A 20,837-nucleotide genomic window follows, 5' to 3' on the forward strand; every position below is an offset into this window, starting at 1 on the left:
CATACAACCTTTCTGGTTGTATGGGGAGGAAAACAGCCACCCTGCATCTCTGGAGGGGTCTTGTGAGCCATACACACCTGCAAGACTATCAACCACCCTCCTCCCCGCTATGTCAGGCCATGCAACACCTTGAGTGACCCAGCTGCAGGGGACAGCCAGGGTACTGTCACCCCCTCCCCTGCACATGTCCACCACCCACTGTTAACAGCAATGCCCATACAGCAGTGCTGAAGGGCCCTGTGCAGAAGCTTTGCCCTATGGATGGAGGAGACACAATCCTTACAGGTGAACTCCCCAGCTTCTGTCTGTCACAATTTAACATTATTTTCTATGTTTGATGTTTCAGATTTGCATGTATTTAAAAAAAAAAAAAATCTGCATCGTGCCACTTATTTCCCTGATGTTTCAGAACACAAACATTGCAGATCTGCTGTTTGGCATAGGCTGCCACAGATGGAAGACAGATATCTGGCCGCCAACATTTAAACAGGACCAGATTACTTCTTTAGAAATTTTAGCTGTTTAGTACTTGCAGTCGTGCGATAAGCCAGACCAACCCTTCTCTCCGTAACAAGTGCATACACAAGGGGAGACCATGGCCTGTGTAGAATTCACACACGCAGAGGCATCTGGGGTGCATTGGGACTTCCTTGATGGCTAGTTTTGGAAAGAAATGGGATAATGTTTTCTAACCTGGCATGGAAAGCTCTGAACATTATGCACCTTTCTGCCAGAAGGATCTCATTTACTGGAAGGGAAGGAAAACAAGGTTACCCAGTAGCCATTTCAGCTAATGTCAGCCGGGAAGATCTGTTATTTCTGAGTCCTTCAACCCATGTTGAATTTGGTGCATGATTTCACTAAATCAGCTGTGCTCCTTTCCCAGCTGATGGCTGCCTATTTACTCTGACCTCAAATCCTCCAGCTCTCTCTCCCCAGAGTTACAGTCATTCTCTGCTATTATGCCTGATCTTCCACAGAAGTTTCCGTATCTTCCAGGCTCATCACAACAACCCTTGGAGCATAAGCCGAAGCCAACCTGACACAACAGATTTGGGTCTTCTGTTGGAGGCACCCATATGCCTCAAAGACTGCAGTTCATCACCTACACTATCAAATAGTGCTGAGCACACTCACGTGGGATGGCACTTCTGCAATCAGGGCAGTGCTGCCTCTTGTTTTTCTCCATCCCCTTCTTTTTTTTCTTTTAAAGCAAAAAGTTGGTTAAAGCAAGTCTGAGCTTAAGTTCACAATTCATGCTCAATGAGCTGTCTTGTACTGTGTCCAAAACCAGCACAAAAATATTGTCACCTTTTCCTGGAACCCTGTGCTCAGCCTGGGGAACGGGGCTTCCTTTTCTGCTCCAGCATTCCTTGAGCCTCAGTACTTTGGGGCTTGAAGATTTCTTTCATATGCAGAAGGGTGGTGCTGCTGGGTGGTGCCTGCATGACTGTATGCATGCAGGGAGAAGTTTCCATGAGCAACAGAAAGTAAGCTATGCCATCAAAGTAGTTCAGTGCTTATTCCTTTCTTCCTTTCTGCATGACATCTTGGGAAAAAATCAGGGAGAAAATGAATGCTGACAACTGATAGGCATGGGCAGTGTCTTGAGGAAAGCAGGGAAACGTGCTACCCCAGGGACAAGGGCACAGGTGGTGGGAAGGGAGAGGCTGGTTTGCTCCTGGATGGGGATTAGAAGTCACACAGGCGAAGCAAGGCCATGTGCCCTACTAATAGCAGCAGCTTCCTGCTCAAAATAAGAAGCAGCTTCACACATTTGTTCTCCAATTGGGTTCAGACATAAGCTACAACACAGATGTTCACAGGGCACAAAGGGGACACCCAGCAGAGCTGGCTGCAAAAGAAAATTTACAGGACTGACAGCAAGTTGCCTTTTACAGCAAGCTCTCTAGAGAGGCAGTAAAAGGGAAGCTCATTCGGCTATGTTTTTTTTTCCTGAAGCTCCTCCTTGTGTAAGATCCCACTGCTGCCAATCTCCAGAGACTGCAAATGAATTAAAAAGAGGAAGAAAAGGCAAAAAACATGGGAAAGCAAAACAAGGGAGCAAAGCAGAAAATAAAACAAACGAGACTGAATAAATTCTCCACAAAAAGGAATGGATGAAAATAAGAGAAGGGACATCAATAGATATAAGAAATATTAAGGAAATTTAATCATCAGAAACAATGTTGAGGTCTTTTGTACACACTCTGAAAACACCATTAGACATAAGATCCTTTGACAGGCCGGAACATGGGTCTGAACACCCAAGAGATCCAGCAGCAGGACAATTACACATTAAGTGATTCAGACAGGTACCTGACCCCTACATAAAATGGAGACAATTGGGTCTTATTTTGCCAAACAGGTCTGCCAAACAGACTTGCAGGTCTTGGGACCTACAGGTAAAGCAGATTATGACAACATTTTGCATTCTGATTCTTACAGAACCAGCAACTTACTGTGAAAACCCACTTTTGTGGAGGGGTCCTCTACACTGTCCTGGGTTCAGCAGTAGCAGTCATTTTTCTCCTTCTTAGTAGCTGGTGCAGTGCTGTGTTTTGACTTTCAGCCTGGGAACAGCACTGATAACACTGATGGGTTTAGTTGTTGCTCAGTAATGTTTATTCTGACCAAGGACTTTCTGAGTCCCATGCTCTGCCAGGGAGGAGGGGAAGCTGGGTTAAGTAGAGGCAGGACACCTGACACAAACTAACCAAAGAGGTATTCCATACCACAGTACATTGTGCCCTCTATATATACTGGGGGCAGTTACCTGGAAGGGTTAGATCTCTGCTCGGGTCAGGCTGGGTTTCAGTTGGCGGCTGGTGAGAGGTTGTATTCTCTCCCCTTGTTGTTTACCCTACCATTATTATTACTGGTGGTAGCAGCAGTGGTTTGTGTTATACCTTAGTTACTGGACTGTTCTTATCTCAACCCGTGGGAGTTACATTCTTTCGATTCTCATCCCCATCCCTCTGGGAGCAAGGGGAGGAAGGAGTAGGGAGTGAGCGAGCAGCTGCGTGGTTCTGGGCTGCTGGCTGGACTTAAACCACAACATACACAAAAAACTGGTCCTGGATATTATTCATAAGAAGAATTCAACCTCTCCCACATTAAAAATATCTCATACAGATCAAGGTAAGTTCAACTGTTACATCCAAATACTCAAAGAAACCTCTTCCTCTTTAGTGCTGAGACTGAAAAAAATGACTAGGTCTATAAACTCTTCCGAAATAAAACCTTCTTGTTTCTTTCTTCACTGCTAGGAGCTCAGCAGAGTTTCAAGCATCATAAAATGTGACCTGACTTTTAAAAAAGAAATCACAGAAATTGCTTTGTTATATGCAAGAATGTTTTTCTGAAATTGCCTGAATATTTTCTGTAAATGTTCCAAGTGAGATATTAGCTTCACTGAAACACTTGAGAAAATTTCCGGGAACCTCAGCGTAACCGAGATTTCAACTTTTATGGCCATATTCTCCCAGCATTTAGTCACATTCATACCTTCACTACCTTTAACAGATGCAAAGAAAACCAAAGAAAACAGATGAAAAGCCAGTTACCACACAGCCTGAAGTGAAATACTGGGGGGATCAAGAGCACATCTATTTTTTCTGACTCACTGATTTTACCTTCAATAATTCTTACTTGTTCATGGAGACTCACTTTTTTGTTCAGTCTGAACCTAAATTTTTAAGTTTGGCCACACATTTCTCTCTGAGTGACTGTGAGCATCACACCCCTCCCCAGCTTCTGCCATACAAATACCACATGTTCTACTGAAAATTCAGCCTGCAAAGATCCATCATATTGTCCCATTCATGGCAGATGAGATTTATCAAGAGCTTTAAGAAGTTCAGCATTAAACTGTCAACAAAATTCACACACACTCTAAATCATCCAATATAAAGCATGAATGTATCCATTACACATACCTATTTGTTGCAGATACCCTCCAAGTTTCAAGAAACATATAACCAAGAATTACGCCAAGTTCAGAGTCCAAGATCTGAAAAGGAGATAACATATATTTGTAAAAGTCACTAAAAGCATATGGCATAAGCATATAAAAGAAAAAAATCCCCAGTGAAAAATTACTATTTTAAAATGAGTTCATAAGATAGTCCTTCTAAAGTTGTGCATCACCTCGGAAATGTTGTGGGTAATAGCAATGATGGTATGATAATTTATAGGGTATTATATTTAAGATATATAGTATTGCATAGATTCTTAGTGAGCTTCTACATGCAAGTTCAAAATTAGTAGAAAACTCTGAAAACACACCAAATTTTCAATCAGCAATTTTGCTACAACTGTTTCTAATGAAAGAACAAACCCAACATATTAAATATGCAAAACTTCCAGTGGCATATCAGAAAATATAAATGATTTAGGAAACCACAAGCATCCCTATGTACATTTAAGAATATTCTGCCTTTAGTTTTCAGCAAGACCACTGTATGAATACAGAAAGTACATGAAAAATCATGGATATTTTTATGCACATTACCTCTTTATTGTCTAAAAATGCTCAACATGCCAGTTCTGCTACAGGTGTGATACTCTAGGTGTACATTTTTGTAAGCATATGTATAACATCTAATCATCATTAGTCTCAGAGTCCCTGTAAAATTTCGTGGTGATTCCCTTACAGTGACCCTAAGTGCCATGCATTTGATAAGTCTAATCTGCTTAAGAAGGCAAAAAAGAGGGAGAAGATGCATCAGGAGAAAGAAACTGGCTCTGCAGACCAAGGTAAGACATAAAGGGGGAAGAAAGAGATTAAAAAAATAGTTCATGAGTCTAAATGCACTTGAACCAATCTTTGTTTTGGACAATGATTTCTGAGACGACCATCACCATCATGAGTACATGCTCTGTTGAGTAGTCCAGTAGCACCATTAGCATTTCTGAATTCTGCAGCAGTAAAAACTGTTTCACACAGTGTTGCCATACAGCCACAACTCTTAAAAAAATAACTGGCTTTTTCTTTTCCCCACAGCTTTGCCTGAGCTTTTGCCTGCAGCTGCATTATTGGTGCCCTTCACATGATTCCCAGAGTAGGCAAAGTGAATCACCCCAGGAGAGTTAAGACAAATCAGTTACAGAGCAGCCTATACCCACTTTGCATCAATGGTCACCTGGCTGGAAGCATGCATGTACTCCAGCTGAAGAGCAGGCACATTCTTCTCCAAAGTCTTGGCCCACCAAAGGAGTCCTAGACTCCCTCTGTTCCCTTCTGTGAGCTGGTAATTTTCAAGCAGAGACAAAATGTAAATATCTGCATGGATAATTATTTCACTGCTCATTTTTTGCAAGATAATCAGACAGAAAGATAAGGCTCACTCTGAGAAACAGAAGCAGTAGAAATGTTTATGCAGCAACTGCGTGAAAGATTCTGCCAATTCCTACAAAACCAACAGTTCATTGATTTGTAGCTGCTGCCTACTTTCATGTGCAAGAACAACAACTACAGAAATCCCTCACTGGTCTTCTCTATATATTTTCAGGCAATCCCTATAAACATGACAACCTCTAGGATTATTTATCCTGGACTGTCTTTGTTTAACCTCAGCAGGCAACTAAGTATCTCACAGCTGCCTGCTTACGCTCACCCCCCTCCCTGCCCCATAGATGGGGAGGAGAATCAGAAAAAAAAAGGCAAAACCCATGGGGTTTTGAACAGTTTGATAAGTTTCTTATCTCCTATTTGAGCAGGAGATAAAAACAGTTTAATAACTGAAATAAAATTTTATAAGAATATCAATAATGATAATAATAATAATGAGAAGGAAGACAACAAAAAGAGAGAGAGATAAACCCCAAGACGGACAAGTGACACACAATACAATTGCTCACCACCCGCTGACTGATGTCCAGCCTGTCCCCAAGCTGCAATCACCCCACCCCATCAACTTCTTGAAAGGCAGCTATGCTCCCCACTACACCACCAATGCCTAAGAAAGCTTGTGTTGCCTTTTTAGTAGTTAGTGGAGACATATTCCTTACTTTGTTCACCACATACACTGGGATCTGATGATGTCCATCTTGCCATGTTCAGCAATGTTTATGGCTTGTCACAAGAGGCTCCATACAGTCACCCAAGCTATAAATAATTCACCCTTATGTTGTCAATCCAGATCCACCTAAGCCACTTCAATTTTAGCAGCCTGATTCACCTGTTGGTTGTTTTGATGTTCTTCAGTGACCTGAGTCTTGGGTAAACTCATCTATGTGAGGTACCTTCACAAACAGGCTCTCCACTCAGGTAGCAGTATAATGCCACAGTGCAGCAGTCCCTACACATTTACGTCTGTGCTGCCAGTTGTTGCCATTTCTGCTATTGAGGACAACTACAGACAAGCCAGGCTCCAAGTTCAGATTCCATCAGAGGTATGAGTAACACTGCTACACCTCTGCCCTTTGCACCCCCTACTCAATTCCCCAAGAGATTTTCACGATAAGGCATAGAGAAATCGCAAAGGCAATGCCATGGAAGTGCATGTGAAAATTAGTCAAATATTACCCCTAAAAGGAGTGGAAGCTATTTACTAGGTAATACCAATAAAAATCTGCAAGATCAGAGGTTGGCCAAAGTTCACCCTTTATTTTCTACAGTAATGTCCTCCATTTTTTTCTGTACTTCCTTCTTCATCAGTTAGCCCTGTAACACCTTTTCCACACAGAATCACAGAATATCTCAAGTTGGAAGGGAGCCATAAGGATCATAAAGTCCAACTCCTTCTCCTTGCAGGACTACCTAAAACTAAACTGTTTTAGGGAAGCTTACTCCAGTGACCAATCATCATCCCAGTGAAGAACCTTTTCCTAACGTCCAATCAGAACTTCCCCTGGTGCATTCAGTTTCCTTGTTGTCCTGTTGCCAGTCACCAGAGTGGAGCTCAGCACCTCCACTGCCCCTCTTGAGGCATTCTCTAGACTATGCTTGCCCCTCTTATCCTCCTCATCTCTGGCTGCCTGTTTTATCTTCACCTGCAAGGACCCTACAGGCACTCCTTGTAGTTGACTGTTACCACACCTTGACAGGAGTTACCACCCATCTCTTGAGGCACGTTTACCACCTAAACGCACTATGTTCCCCAGCTGTAACATCTTCAGCCAAGTGACCTTCACAATAGGTAGTAGATTACAGGGACTGAACTGAAGTCCAGCAAAACTTGTGTCATAAAGGTAACCTTCAAAATATCAAACAGGTGTAAAAATCTACTAATGCGGCAACGCATGAAATGATGTTGCTCAAAGACAAGTCTCAAGGGATTGTTGACCTGAGAATTGCTTATGACATATTTATAGAGAAACATTATGAATTACTGCATGGCTGAGATAGCTCTGTGACAGAACGTTTGCAGTCAAAGATAAGAACAATCGTATGTAAGTATAAGCACATGATTTGCTGTGCATCACATTAGATGTGTTTATTTTAGAAATGGCCACCCATCTGACTGTTCCAAAAACCCTTAAGGAATTGCTAAAAGATGCCAGGGAAAGTTTAACTTGTAGCACACTTTCTATCTTTAATAACACCAGCTGTCGCTTTACAAATCATGCCCTTCACAGTTATCCCATATTCTGCAAACACCAAAAAAACCCCAAACCCTCCCACAGTTATTAACATCTGCTTCATTTACTGATTCTGACAAACTCAAGGACAAAGGCATGATTTAACAGATTGCTCTGCGTAAAGAAAGAACGTAGTCCACGAAAGGATTCATCAAATGCCCCTGTCAGAAAGCTTTATAAAGCACAGCTTAATGAACGCATGCAAATTGCTATAATATATAAAATGCCTGATACCACTTCAACAAGTAATATGCTTATGAAATCTACGGAGAATGGTAAGATAGATCAATCTAATTTGTCTTTGAAATAAAGTGATTTGGTTTCCTCCAGATAATTTCAATCTCTTTTTTTTTAAATGCCTTGTGGCATGACAGCAATGCATTATGTACAATGAACCACCGCTTTAGACCCTAGAAGATGTGATTACTCAATAGAAAAAGCATTCAGCAACAGACAAACTGGAAGCACAGTGGTACACTTCAATATTTTCCTTCAATGTTTTGACATGCTGGCAATTTTAAAAAATTGTTATTTCCAAGCCCTGCTGCATTTAAACAGCCCTTATTTTTTTCGTTATTGCTCGATGTGGTGTTGAAGCCTGAGTGCAAGTCAGACTGATATTTACAGAATAAGGAACTGCTCAGATATGAAAGCACATCACAAAACAACATGCATCCAGGATGATCGCTGCTGTTGCTGTTTTCAACATTATTGATCTAGAGATCTGACCATCTGCTTTTCATCAAGATAAGGAAAGAATAGCTTATGAGCTAAAATGACTCTTGATTAAAAAAACCCAACATTTTCTATAGCATTTTTCCCGTGACAACTGATTTTTCTTTCCACCAGATTACTTAAATAAAAAACTAATGTATTTTCAGTGTTTTGTCAAAGAAGCTAAATCCCACAATCACCCTTTATGAATTTATGGGAAAATAAATAAAACTTCTCTGATTTTTTACTCAGAAAAAAACACATAGAAAAGAACATGGCATAGTAAGCACATCAGAAACTAGAAGATGCAGAGTTTGTGGATCTTGACTTCACTATTTGGGCTCAGAAGGTGGGAAAGAGAAAGAGGACTGTGAAATAGCATGATTATTCCCTTTTAAAAACTTGTTTTCTCTGAAAAGTTCTCTCAGAGAAGCCTAGGTACAGCTAGTGATGCCTCGGGACTCAAAGGGATTATATCACTGCTTCTGCACTCTATTTTTCAGCAGAGGTGCTACTCACCCTTTAACAAATTTGTTACACCATCATACGTACTAACATAAAACTGACCCTTGATAATTTTTGACCACCTTACACCTTCAGCCCACCAGTCATCCGCAGACTATAGATATAGAACACAAACTGTCTGACTTCTTCATCTTCCCTTCAGTCATATTTCTCTGGAGTCTGTGATGGACAAGGTCTGGGGTGCAGTTTGTCAGTTCTTTTACATGCCATTTATTAGGCTTACAACTCTCCAGCTAGAGGGTGTTCGTCCTATTCTACAGAATTCAAGTTTTCATAGGAAATCAGAAGAACTCTCATGCTGGGACTGCAAAAGGAAAACAAACACTTCCTAAGTAACACTTTCTTGGGTGGATCTTGGTTACATCATGCTAGGAGAAGAATCCCCAGTATAGTAGTCTAATAGCTAAACAGTTTCAACTCCTATTTTATATCATCCATTGCATGTTCCATGTTACTACATAAGTAATTGCTGTTATTGTCAAAGCTAAACACAAGTTTTGCTCAGTGCCTCAGGCAAACTGACAAAGTTGGGCAGTACTTGCTGCAGGATTCTCAAATCTCTGCATCATGGGATCACAGTTTCTCATTAAGAATTAACTAAACTGTTAAATAAGAGTTCAGGTTGAAACACTATGTCAGAAATGTATTGTGATCTTCTCACTTTAAAGGCATCAACTTCTAAAATCTCTGTGCAAATTCTGTTACACCGAATATTCAGTATGTGCCAGGCACTGTGGAAAAGGTTTTTATTTCTTTGCAAATGAATATACATTAGAGCGAGTGTGTATACTATTTTCCTAGAATTGGGTTTGTGTCTCTGAAAATAAAAGGGTCATATCTTTAGCACTCTGTATCGCTTTTAGATGCTAGTTAAAAATATTTAACAAAGCAGGCTATTCTCATTTTCTCAAATTTGCAAGATGGTGGGCTCTCCAGCTTTTCATTCAGTCAAAGACTGAAATCTGGGAATAAATGAACACAATAAGCCTTTCTTTATTATACCTCATTTCTCAAAGTAATTCTTTCAGGTTCCATCATTACCATGACTATTTTAAATCTGTTCTTTTTAACATAAAACTACAAGTACAGAAAAATATCTCCACTTTTTACTGTACATCCAGGCCAACAGATTCACAGTCGATATAGCTAATAAAGGCAAATTGTGGAAGCTCCACAACACACCTTCTCTTTTATCTCCTAAGCCCATATGAAATTATACTAATTATCTTAAGTAAAATTAAACATTCTAACTGTTCCCTGAAATAGGGAGGAAATTATTCTTGGGAGTCAATCTTCTTACAGATGCTTTAAGATGCAACATCTAATAGATTTCAGGGTTAAAAAGAGCCTTGGGGTAAAGGGTTTAAACTTCAACAAGGAAAGTTCAGGTTGGATATAAGGAGGAAGTTCATTACTGTGAGGGTGCTGAGACACTGAAACAGATTGCCCAAAGAAGCTGTAAATGCTCCATCTCTACCAGTGTTCAAGGCCAGGCTGGACAAAGTCTTGGGTGACATGGTTTAGTGGGAGGCATCCCTGCCCATGGCAGGCAGTTGGAACCAGATGATCTTAAGGCCTCTTCCAACCTAAACCATTCTATGATTCTATGAATTCAGTTTTAGTCTAATAAAACCGCTTCAAAAAGTACATTAACCTGTACAACAGCATCAACGAAATTACAGTCACACTGTGTGAAATGGAGTGTGCTACACGATAATGTAATAAAACATTTTTTTAACTTGTTACTTTGGGTTTTTTCTATTGGGGTCATAAGTATTTAAAGTCAGGGAGCATTGCTTTAATAAAATAAGCAGGAAGCAGAGCCGGTTCCCCCAGTCCCACACAGAATCACAGGATCAACTAGGTTGGAAAACACTTTTAAGATCATCAAGTCCAACTGTAACCCCAGGACTGCCAAGACCACCACTAAACCATGTCAGTAAGGGCCTTCCAGTGACAGCGACTTCACCACTGCTCTGGGCAGCCTGTTCCAATGCCTAATTAACCTCTCTGTGAAGAAATTGTTCCTAATACCCGATCTAAACCTCCCCTGGTGCAACTTGAGGCTGATTACCTCTTATCCTATCACTTGTTACTCGGGAAAAGACAGCAACCCCCATCTCACAACAACCTCCTTTCAGGTAGTTGTAGAGAGCGATAAGGTCCTTCCTGAGCCTTCTCTTATCCAGCCCAAACACCCTAGTTCCCTCAGCCATTCCTCATCACACTTGTGCTCCAGACCCTTCACCAGCTTCGCTGCCCTTCTCTGGACCAGCTCCAGCACCTCAATGTCTCTCTTGTAGTGAGGGGCCCAGAACTGAACACGGGATTCAAGCTGCAGCCTCACCAGTGCTGAGTACGGGGACGTAATAACTGCCCTGGTCCTGCTGACCACACTATTGCTGATACAAGCCAGGATGCCGTTGTCCTTCTTGGGTGCTTGGACACAAGCAGGCTCACATTCAGCTGCATCAGTCAGCACCCCCAGGTCCTTTTCTACTGAACAGCTTTCCAGCCACTCTTCCCAAAGCTTACTAGTCCCTAGTCCCTGCTCTAACAGATTCTTGCTACCCATCACAGAGAGGGTATTCATCTACCTCTGTTACAGACAAAGTAACCTATACTGGACAGCAGCATAATCAATAACAGCAAACAGCTCTGGGACTATCCTAAACTGAGAGTGAAATAGACCAGAAAGTGAGATTCTTCCTTTTATTAGCTTCTTGGCAAGCTAGCACAAACCCACGTTCCCTATTAAACAAAGAAAAATGTGGAGGTCTGTACAAATACAGACTTTTTCCAAGCTCCCAAATGGGAGCTGAAAATGCCCTCTTCCCCTGAGGTGTGGGAACATGAGAGAAAGGACTTAATGCTTTTAAGTCTGTCTCAACAGTAGTGTCCAAGGTGCAAAGACTCCCAACCTGAAATATTTCCATGAAAGTACAAGGTATTGAGCAACTTTACTGTGACAAGCACTTCTGAAGGTGAAGATTTTCACAACATGCAGCCTACACTACCTTGCTGCATCTCTACAGAGGATCTGGGATACACAGAAATGTGTTGCCATCATTGCAGTCTAGAGGTTAGAATAGAAACTCCATAAGGAAATAGATTTTTTTTTTTCCCTTTTCTTTTAAAAGTAAGGAAGAAGCACTAAGCTGCACTATTTAATCCTAGTGAATGAGTAAGCAACTGAACGCAATAGATGCGATAAATCTCTAATCCTTCTCTTTAACTACAGTGACAACTGTTGGGAAAACCCTGTTCAAATAATCACAAAGAATGTAAAAAGGGGTTCCAGTAAGTTGAATATAGATCACATTTTTTACAAGTAAGATCTATGAGGACAACACGGGTAAGTTCAGCATGCCCATGACATTTAGTTGTCCTGGAAGGCCCTTAAATAACACCTATCACCACAATATTGAACGACCATGTTTCCTCATTCCTGCATAAAAGGAGGAATCGTTTAGAACTAGCAATCAGTAACATCCAGTCTCAGAAATAACAGGTGATTCAAAAAGATCCACAGAAGAAACAAGAGGTCTGTCATGTCCTCCTTGAAATGATCACCCATTGTAGTGGGGGCTAGCTGCAATCCACAGGTGTTTGCTCACATTATTTTTAGCATTAACCGAAAGCAAGGCCAATGTTCCCTCTTGTCTCAGAAGCAAAAATGGAAGCTGGAGCTGTGAAGAGAAGCAGGATCAAACAGCTTGAGAGGAGTCTAGGAAGTCTTTTTAATCACTCATATCTCCTGCTAAAAGTGGAGGACAAGCACCAAGATGCCATTCCCTGAAGAGTCAGATATAATGAGGAAAATCTTATCAAGATAAGGATTATTAGCAGACAGGCTAATGGCAGAATGAATTCACCACAGTGATGATAAAACAGTATTAAGAAAGCCGAGCAATTTTAAGGAAAGGGAGCTAAAAATACCTGCAGAAGTCACACTCCTCTAAGTCCTTCTTGTTTTCATTATGGTGATACTTCAAAATTAACTGTCCAACAGACAACTCTGTACTCTGTCTGCTAGAGTCAAGATGAAGCATGGTAGGCCTGTAGTCTGCAGTGATTGTGTGCCTTTATGAATGATGAGGATAGCTGCATTTTGTTTCAGTTACTGTGTATTAGGAGCAGAACCTTGCTGTCTGGCAAGGTTTCAGCACAAGCTTCAGCTGGGAAAAGCCTGGGTACAGTTCTTGTTCTGTATTATTGAAAGAATATACTACTCAGAAGGACAGACTAGGTCTTGTCTAGTTTTCTGATCTTGCTTTCTTCAGGAGGACCAACCACACACTACCTGTTACACAGACACATGCACACCACTTCCTAACAGCACCGGTAAAAGACCCAGACCCATGTCCCAAATGGTTTTGGTGAAGGCAGCTGACATCCTCAAACCCAAGGGTCTGGAAGGAACAAGGTGTTTCTTACACTAAGCTCAGATTGGGATCTTCTGGCATCTGTTAGCAAACACACGAGCAGTGGCCATTTTTCTTTCTAGCCCCTTTGGGAACACTATGACTTCGTATTTCATGCTTAATTATTTTTAATTAGCCTCCGTAAATGCTTTTATGCATTCTCACAAAAACTTCCCTAAATTTACCAAATTCTGTGTTCCAGATATTTTGGTTTTCTGCTCAAGTAATGCACTTGGATTTTATTGAACTTGACCTCCAAGTAATGCACCTGGAGTTTACCGAACTTGACCTCTTGGGATGTTTGAAAAAATTCTTTTAATTTTCAGTCTAAATTCGTTCAGGACTAATTAATAAACATATTATCTTGTGCTGGTATTATCCTTCAATTTCAACAGCTCTCCTCCCTCCCCGATGTTTGCCCTTCAAAGGTATTTAGAACAAAGTGTTTTCCTGGATATTATGCAGAAATTATAGGGAATGGAGGTTCAGCATATTTTGTCACAGTCTGACAGAAGATAACCATCCACTGGGAAAACTTACTTACTTATTTTTTTACTAATGATGAAAAGGCAGATGCTGATTTCTTTTTCTGGTTACTCCAGTATAAATCAGGAATAAATCAGAAAATACCTGCATGGAGAGCAAACTATAACCTCTAGCTAGCCAAGAGGCAAGAATTGCATCTGAGCAGCATCTGCCTAGGGCTGCAGTGGGGACTGTGAGCACTAAGTTGTCAGTGGAGAACAAATACCTGATATAGCAGGAGTTAGCAGTAGGCTTCTGTCATGTAAGAGCCTTCATTAACTCTACCCCAGCCAAAACCATGACACCATCACAGTTCTGTATTGAATTCAATGCCATTCAATTATGGTTGGAATGGTGTCAGGACACACAATGCATCAAGCCTCTCTGAGTGCCAGAACACTGTGGTGCTGTTTCCAACCTGTGGTTGTAACGCTATGGACAGCAGTGAGATTTCTCACTTCTTGAACCATGATGTCTGAACATCCACAGAACCTATAATTAAATATCCAAGGAAGTCTGAGGCCCACCTGAGACAGACAAATATTTGCCCCTAGGGCTCAACTCCTCCCATCCTAATGTGGATATCTAATCTTAGACAAACTGCACCCAACTACAGGGTCCAATGATTGTGAAAGGAATCTAGGAAGAATAGTTTTGATGCAGGCAATTATGAAGTAGGTAACTCAGGGTAGCTGAGACAAATCTTACTGCTGAAGTCTGCCTCAGGAGAGCTAACATTTAGACAGATCTGAAGTCATAAACAGGAGTTCAAAGGACGGGTTTTCAATGGCACCATGTTCTAGTCTTTAAGTCTTTATTCAGTCCAGCCTTTTCTTGTTGAATTTTAAATAGAAGAATTTGAGATTTGGCTCAATAATAGCAGCAATAAAAGTCATCAGGAACACGAATTTATGAGAAAATATTAAAATAACTAAATATGCATAGCTTGACTAAAGCCACTATTGAAAACTAAATCTGATAATTACCTACAAGCTCTGAAGGATACACACACTAAGGCTTTTTTTTTAATAGGGATTTTCAGGAAACTATAGCTAAAAGTAATGTGATTATACTGAGCAAGGTAAAATTTAGGCTGACAGGGAAAAAATCCTAATAATGAAGTGTATTCTATTATAGAATAACCTTCCAGAGGAAATTGGCTGAAGTCCAATCACATCTAAAGCCAACTGGACAAAGATCTGCAGAGAACAATCCTGCATTAGCTGCAAGATGGACTAGGTGACTCAACAGCACTTTTTCATTTTTAAATTCCTATCATTCCACTGTATAAAATAAGCCAATAACCCAAAGGGAAGAGGGAAATAGGCTTAGCAACAACAGCACAGCTGTCTCTTCTTCGAGGTCTGCACGCTGCAATCAGTGCGCCTTGCACTGATTGCACTGAGGGAGGAAACATCTGTATGTGTCAGAGTACTGGGTTAATTTGGTACTACAAAGTCATATGCCTGATGTCCCCTTCTCCCTCTTGCTCCACTCCTTAATAAAATAACATTAGCAGAAGAATCAACCGTGTGTTGTGAATGTATCAATCATGATTTTTGCTGCACCAGGTACTCATAATTGGTTTAAGTTTTCTTGATCTCAAATTCCAACTGGTGTTAAACAAACACAAAAAATGAATAGCCTGTAGGCACACGGAAATAATCTTGCCACCTGGTGATCTACAAGGAATACAGTAACAATGTTTTCCTAAAGCTATGATACACATGTTTAAAGCTGCGCAATAGTTTACTCTTTAGTTTTGAAGAGGTTTTGACATTTTATAGCTAAAATATCTTGCTGAAAGTTTGTGTTAACATACTGTCTGGTTTTTGTTATGCTTAAGCCACAAGTTAACAGAATCTTCTTAAAGAAAGACTTCAGTTTAACTGTGGGTTTGGTTTCCCTTCTCCAGAGAATACAAAATGGTCTTAACACTATACATATGTATATAAATACAAAAATATTTTCTGGAGAAAGTGTTTTCAAGTGTAACATTAGCTTTCTACAACCCACCGCAACTCTGCTTTTCTCATAGCAGTTGCACTCTGTAATGCTGACCAAACCTCTTGTATCCACTTCATGGAGAGGTCTGATATTTCAAAGAAAGTATTTGGGATTTATAGCAGGGACAGCTTCTCTAAAAAATATTTTAAAAGAACATTATCATCATCTGATGAATAGATCTGAATGCCATAGGGGTTTGGGGTTGATTTGGGGGGTTTCGGTTTTGTTGAGGTTTGTTGGTTTTTTTCTGCCTCAAGGGCTCAATTAAGCATACAACAGAGACAGGATTTGTGTTTTTCAAAAAAAGCAATATTAATGGAAACCTGCATCTGCATGACAGAACAGTGATCAACAGCTCACACCTTACACCACTGATTCTGAATTATTCACACAATTTCTCCTTGGTTTCTTCCCCTTTTCCAAGGAACTTTTCAAATCAGAACCCAAATTACTATTTTCCTACCTTTTTTTCCTTTGTCAAAGGAGTTAAGACAAGTATTAGACATAAAATATGAGTTACCCCTTAACTGATACAGCTGCTAATTCCCACTCCTGGCGATATCAGTAAGGCAATAAAGTGGCAGCTGTGTCCCTGCAGTCTACCTGCACCTGAAACTGAGGTCGCTTTAGCGGAAGCGACCCACTGCTTTTAATTGGTCTGAACACATGCGGAGAGAAAAACCAGCTGCCGCATTACAGTTCATAGGGGTTGGACACTGCTGTGGGACAGTGCTCAAAGAGCGGCTTGAGATGCCATAAAAGATAGAAGATAATCAGCAGGAAGGCACTGGGGTCCAACAGGAAGGTCTACAGACCACAGAGCTGGAGGTACACAACAGGAGGAGGAAACGGAGCAGATGGGGAAGGGACCCATATGAAGCAGCATTTTATCATCTCCAGAATGACCATGAGGCAGAAGACACTGCCTACCAGAAAGCCCTAAATATGTGAGGAGTTCCTTGTACCCTGCAGCTTTCTGGGCAACCTGGGCAGAGCTCTGCATGCAAACCCAGCCACAAAATCTCTGCTGCTGCCCTTGGGCTTCTTTTCCGCTTGTTGTCTAAGCAAAGGAAAAACAAAACACAAATACCAAGTCCAGGGTATGATGAGACAGAGGAATGGAAAAGTTGAATGAAGCATTTTCCAAGTCCCACACAGAAGGGAAGATCACGAAAGAAGTAGAAGGAATATTTTTTATATTTTTTAATAAGCTTTAGGAAATTATCACCAGGAAATTGGTTGTATTATACTTAACTCAGCTATTTCTAATGAGGATACCGTGACCAAAAGCTAACCTTGCTGTAATTTTTCAATTACATACAATGTTGAAAGTATTAAGGAAAAAAAAAAAAAGAGAAAAAATACTCTATTTCTGTTCTAACTAAATGGGTGAGAATCAATCACTGAAAACTAATCTCACATAAAGACTACATAAAGCTCAGCTTGAAGGATGGCTTTTTCCAGTAGTCAGCAGGACTGTCAACATAGAAAAGGTGCTATGTCATGAAAATACCTTCACAGCTTTACAGCAGAGTAACTACTTGACTTCCTTGTCCAGTTTCGCTTTGCTCTGTTAGAAGATGTGTGGCTGGGCAGCAGCCATGAAGACCACATAATTTGGTACTGCAGGAAATATCTGGAAAGAGGAATGATTTCATGATGGAGAATGCTCAGATATGGGGAGTTTCTCAAGCATGGGTAGGAAAGAGAGAGAGACAGCCACTCCTGCAGCGGGAAGTGGGGAGCAAACCCACAGCAAGGCTCCAGGGGTGGCAGAAAGAAAAGGGCTTTGCTCGTGGAGATCTTCCAGTGAGAATTTCATAGCATCTGTGGTTAAATTTGAGAGCTGCAGGCTGTAAAGAATGACTAAAGGAAAAGACTATCCCAAGGAGACCATTTACAGGGGGGCAGACCTCTTTTCAGTCCCTTCATTTCAGGCTGTCTTTCATTGCAGGTCACAGTTTTCTCTATTAAGAATAATTTTGCTCTAGTTTAGTATCATGTCACACTCAACATTAGGTACCTGAAGGTTTTGGGGTCATTGATTCAGTGTACTCACTTTTAGGAAACCAAAACTGCCTTGTTTTAGGGTAAGCAAAAGGAAACCTTCAGCTGAAGAAAGCAGAGAAAGTTTTGAATAAAATGTTCACTTTTCATCATCAAATTATTTCCCACACCCTCACATTCACAAGTGAGAGAAGTTGAGGGAGATTAAAATGCATGAAGAGTGGAAGAAAAAACACCTTTTCTTATTTTTACAATCTTCTAATTTGAGGGCCTGACTTTTATGCCTAGGCTACTATCAAGGGTACCTCTCTTGTTTTGCTTTCAGGGGCATAGTAAAGACTCTCGCAAGGCTTTGTTTGGATGGTTTTGAGTTCTGGGGATGAGGGAGATAAAACAGAGTACAAGGGAATAATAATCTTTAGAAAGAATTCATATATTTTTTCAGTACGTCCCAAGAGTTTTTAGGGATTAAGGCCTTTTGTGTCACACTCGGATCCTTGCAAAGCCAAAATGCTCCTGGGCTCCCCCTCCACTGTATAACATCACGCTGAGCAAATGTAACAATTACAGGGCTTTTTAAAATGAGAAACACTTACAAAACGATATAAAAATTTGCATTCTGAATTAGAAGAAAAGGAGACTAATTCATTACAAATAAGATTCTTAAGTGTACTGTAACTACACACAAAAATCTAGCAAGTTTACGTGCATTAATTGTTGCCACAATGTTGAAGTGTCTGTGAGTGCAATTGCATTACCCAATTAAGCCTCAAAGTGTCACATTTATTCATGCAGTGCAGGCATATATTTTAAAATTATCCCAATCAGATAATACTCCCTTTCTGCACATGAACCCATTCAGCATTTGAAAGAAAAAAATCTTTCCAGTTTTCCTTTAGATCTCAGGTGGGTTGGATTTTTCATCTTAAACATCCCTAAAGCACAGAGGAGTAAATGCTGAAAGCATTGTACAGGTTTCATAATTCAGAAAACGTGGGTATAGAGGCACATATCCTACAACTTCATCCAAATTGAAGGCCTAGGTTCTTTAACCACCATCCCCACTACAGTCTTAAAAAATCATGTTAGGGTCCTCCTGCATTAGATTTCTCTATGGATTCAGGTAAAGGGAAACCAGTTGTCCACAAACTGTGAAATTCAAAATACGTGTAACTAATCAAGACTAATTGTAAATACAAAGACTAAAGAGCCCCATCTTTCACTTAAGAAAGCAAGGCACATTCTGGCACACCAGCTTTTGAAGAATTTACATCCCAAGCGTAGGATCATGAGGTCTGCTGTTTACACAGTGTTTTCACATGACTGGAAGAGATTTTTCTTGCCACTAGTAACACCAGTTTAAATGTTAATGGAGCTGTCCTTAAGAAAAATAATTAACATGTGGTTGACTTCCCATATATTAGAAAAAACAATAACAGTGACTAAATTAGCATCTTCTGTATAATTTCAGCTGTCTTGGTCATGATGAGTTGTGTGGCTGACTCATCTCACAGACATGCATCACATAATGAGAATGAACACAAATTGTTTGCAATGTCAAGGATTAGATTTTACCTAAGACAGAGGACATAGGACCATATTATGAGGGGCTACCCAGAAAGCAGCAGCCAGCCAACCACTGCCTCTCTGAGTCACAGAAAATCTCTGACAGGTGGTTAATTGATAATATGATATCACAAGGCAATGTCTACACTGTTGTCTTGATTGCTAGGCTTCAAGTGAGGGCACGTCTTCTTTGGCTTTGTGCAGTACCTGAGTTCAAGGTGTCATTATGAATGCATGACTTACAAGCCCCAGATCCCTGCACAGTTAAATCCTTGTAAGAAATCTGCATCTGCTACAAAAGGGGCTCAAAGCAATCTCAAGCTCTGTCAATGCCATAGAAAACTTCTTGGGATGCTGCCGCACCACCTATGGACACCAATACAACACTAGTAGTTATCACAGAGAAATCAAGACCCAGAATCTACTCGACAAGCAAGATGATGCTTAGGGATGTTAACTGAAATAAAGAAAACAGGGAAATGGTTAATGGCATTGAGTCTGGCAGGTGGGTTTTTATACTGGCAGACACTTGGCAGACTGTGGGTCTGACTTAGTCATAAAAGGAGGATGTGGAGAAGCCACAGTAGATAACAAAATATTCTGCAAAACACATGCCTCTACTTGGGATCCTATTTATTAACACAGCCATTCAAGCAGTCTTATTCTTAGAACAAGAACTAAAATAAACAGAACAATCCCAGCTGTCAGAGTACCACCGATTAATCACGAGGTTTCCTGTATTTCAAGAAAAACAGAGAGGTATCTGCAACTGCCATGCACCCCTTGTCTAGGCTGCCCCCTATATTCATTGGAGAAAAACAAGGAGCTTCTGGCAACTGGATTCCTGACTGAGAAGGCCGGTTAAAGACCTAGGGATGCATGGAGTAAATCCAAGCTCTTGCTGTATCTCATTTCCATACAGTGAGGGGAGAGATAGGTAATGCCTAAAAGCAATGCAAAACATAGCTAGGCTGGAACATACTCTGAAGCTGTCCTCTTGGCTGCATGAGGAGAGCAGGCACCTAACTAAAATCCGCAGGATCAGATCTGGATTCATCCCTCCTCCACAGTGGCACAGCAGACTCTCCATACAAATTCAGTATGAAAAAGGATTAATCTACCCATCATGTAACTCAGAGGTCCATACAATGATTTCTGGGGTTGAGAACATGTGCGTGGTGTGGTAGACAAACTCCTGCTTCCATCAATCAGCTTTTCATTAACGTCATTCATCCTGTCCTCTTGATTCTGAATGAAACCTGCTTTCTGTCTCTACCATGCAATTATCTCTTACATAATAAACGCAACGACACAATCTCCCATGAAGACAGGCTGAGCGAGTTGGGCTTGTTCAGCCTGGAGAAGAGAAGGCTCCACAGAGATCTTAGAGCAGCTTCTTGTGGTACCTAAAGAGAGCCTATAAGAAATCTGGAGAGGGACTTTTTACAGGGGCATTTAGGATAGGAAAAGGGGGAATGAATTTAA

The 20,837-nt window shown here is 40.8% G+C and overlaps 1 protein-coding gene across 8 annotated transcripts in view; it reads right to left on the minus strand.

The window, feature by feature from the left end:
• The window catches only part of ENOX1 (ecto-NOX disulfide-thiol exchanger 1), a 371,690-nt gene that overhangs the window by 293,713 nt on the left and 57,140 nt on the right, over window positions 1-20,837 (minus strand). For all 8 annotated transcript variants that reach the window (XM_057409723.1, XM_057409722.1, XM_057409716.1 and 5 more), the window contains exon 2: window positions 3,939-4,012. The gene's annotated coding sequence lies outside the window, so the exon portion shown is untranslated. The remainder of the gene's footprint in view (window positions 1-3,938; window positions 4,013-20,837) is intronic.

The sequence above is a fragment of the Pezoporus wallicus genome, unplaced genomic scaffold (assembly GCF_028554395.1).
Source record: "Pezoporus wallicus isolate ANWC-B61680 ecotype Strahan unplaced genomic scaffold, APGP_CSIRO_Pwel_v1 contig_2543, whole genome shotgun sequence".
Lineage (NCBI taxonomy): Eukaryota > Metazoa > Chordata > Aves > Psittaciformes > Psittacidae > Pezoporus > Pezoporus wallicus.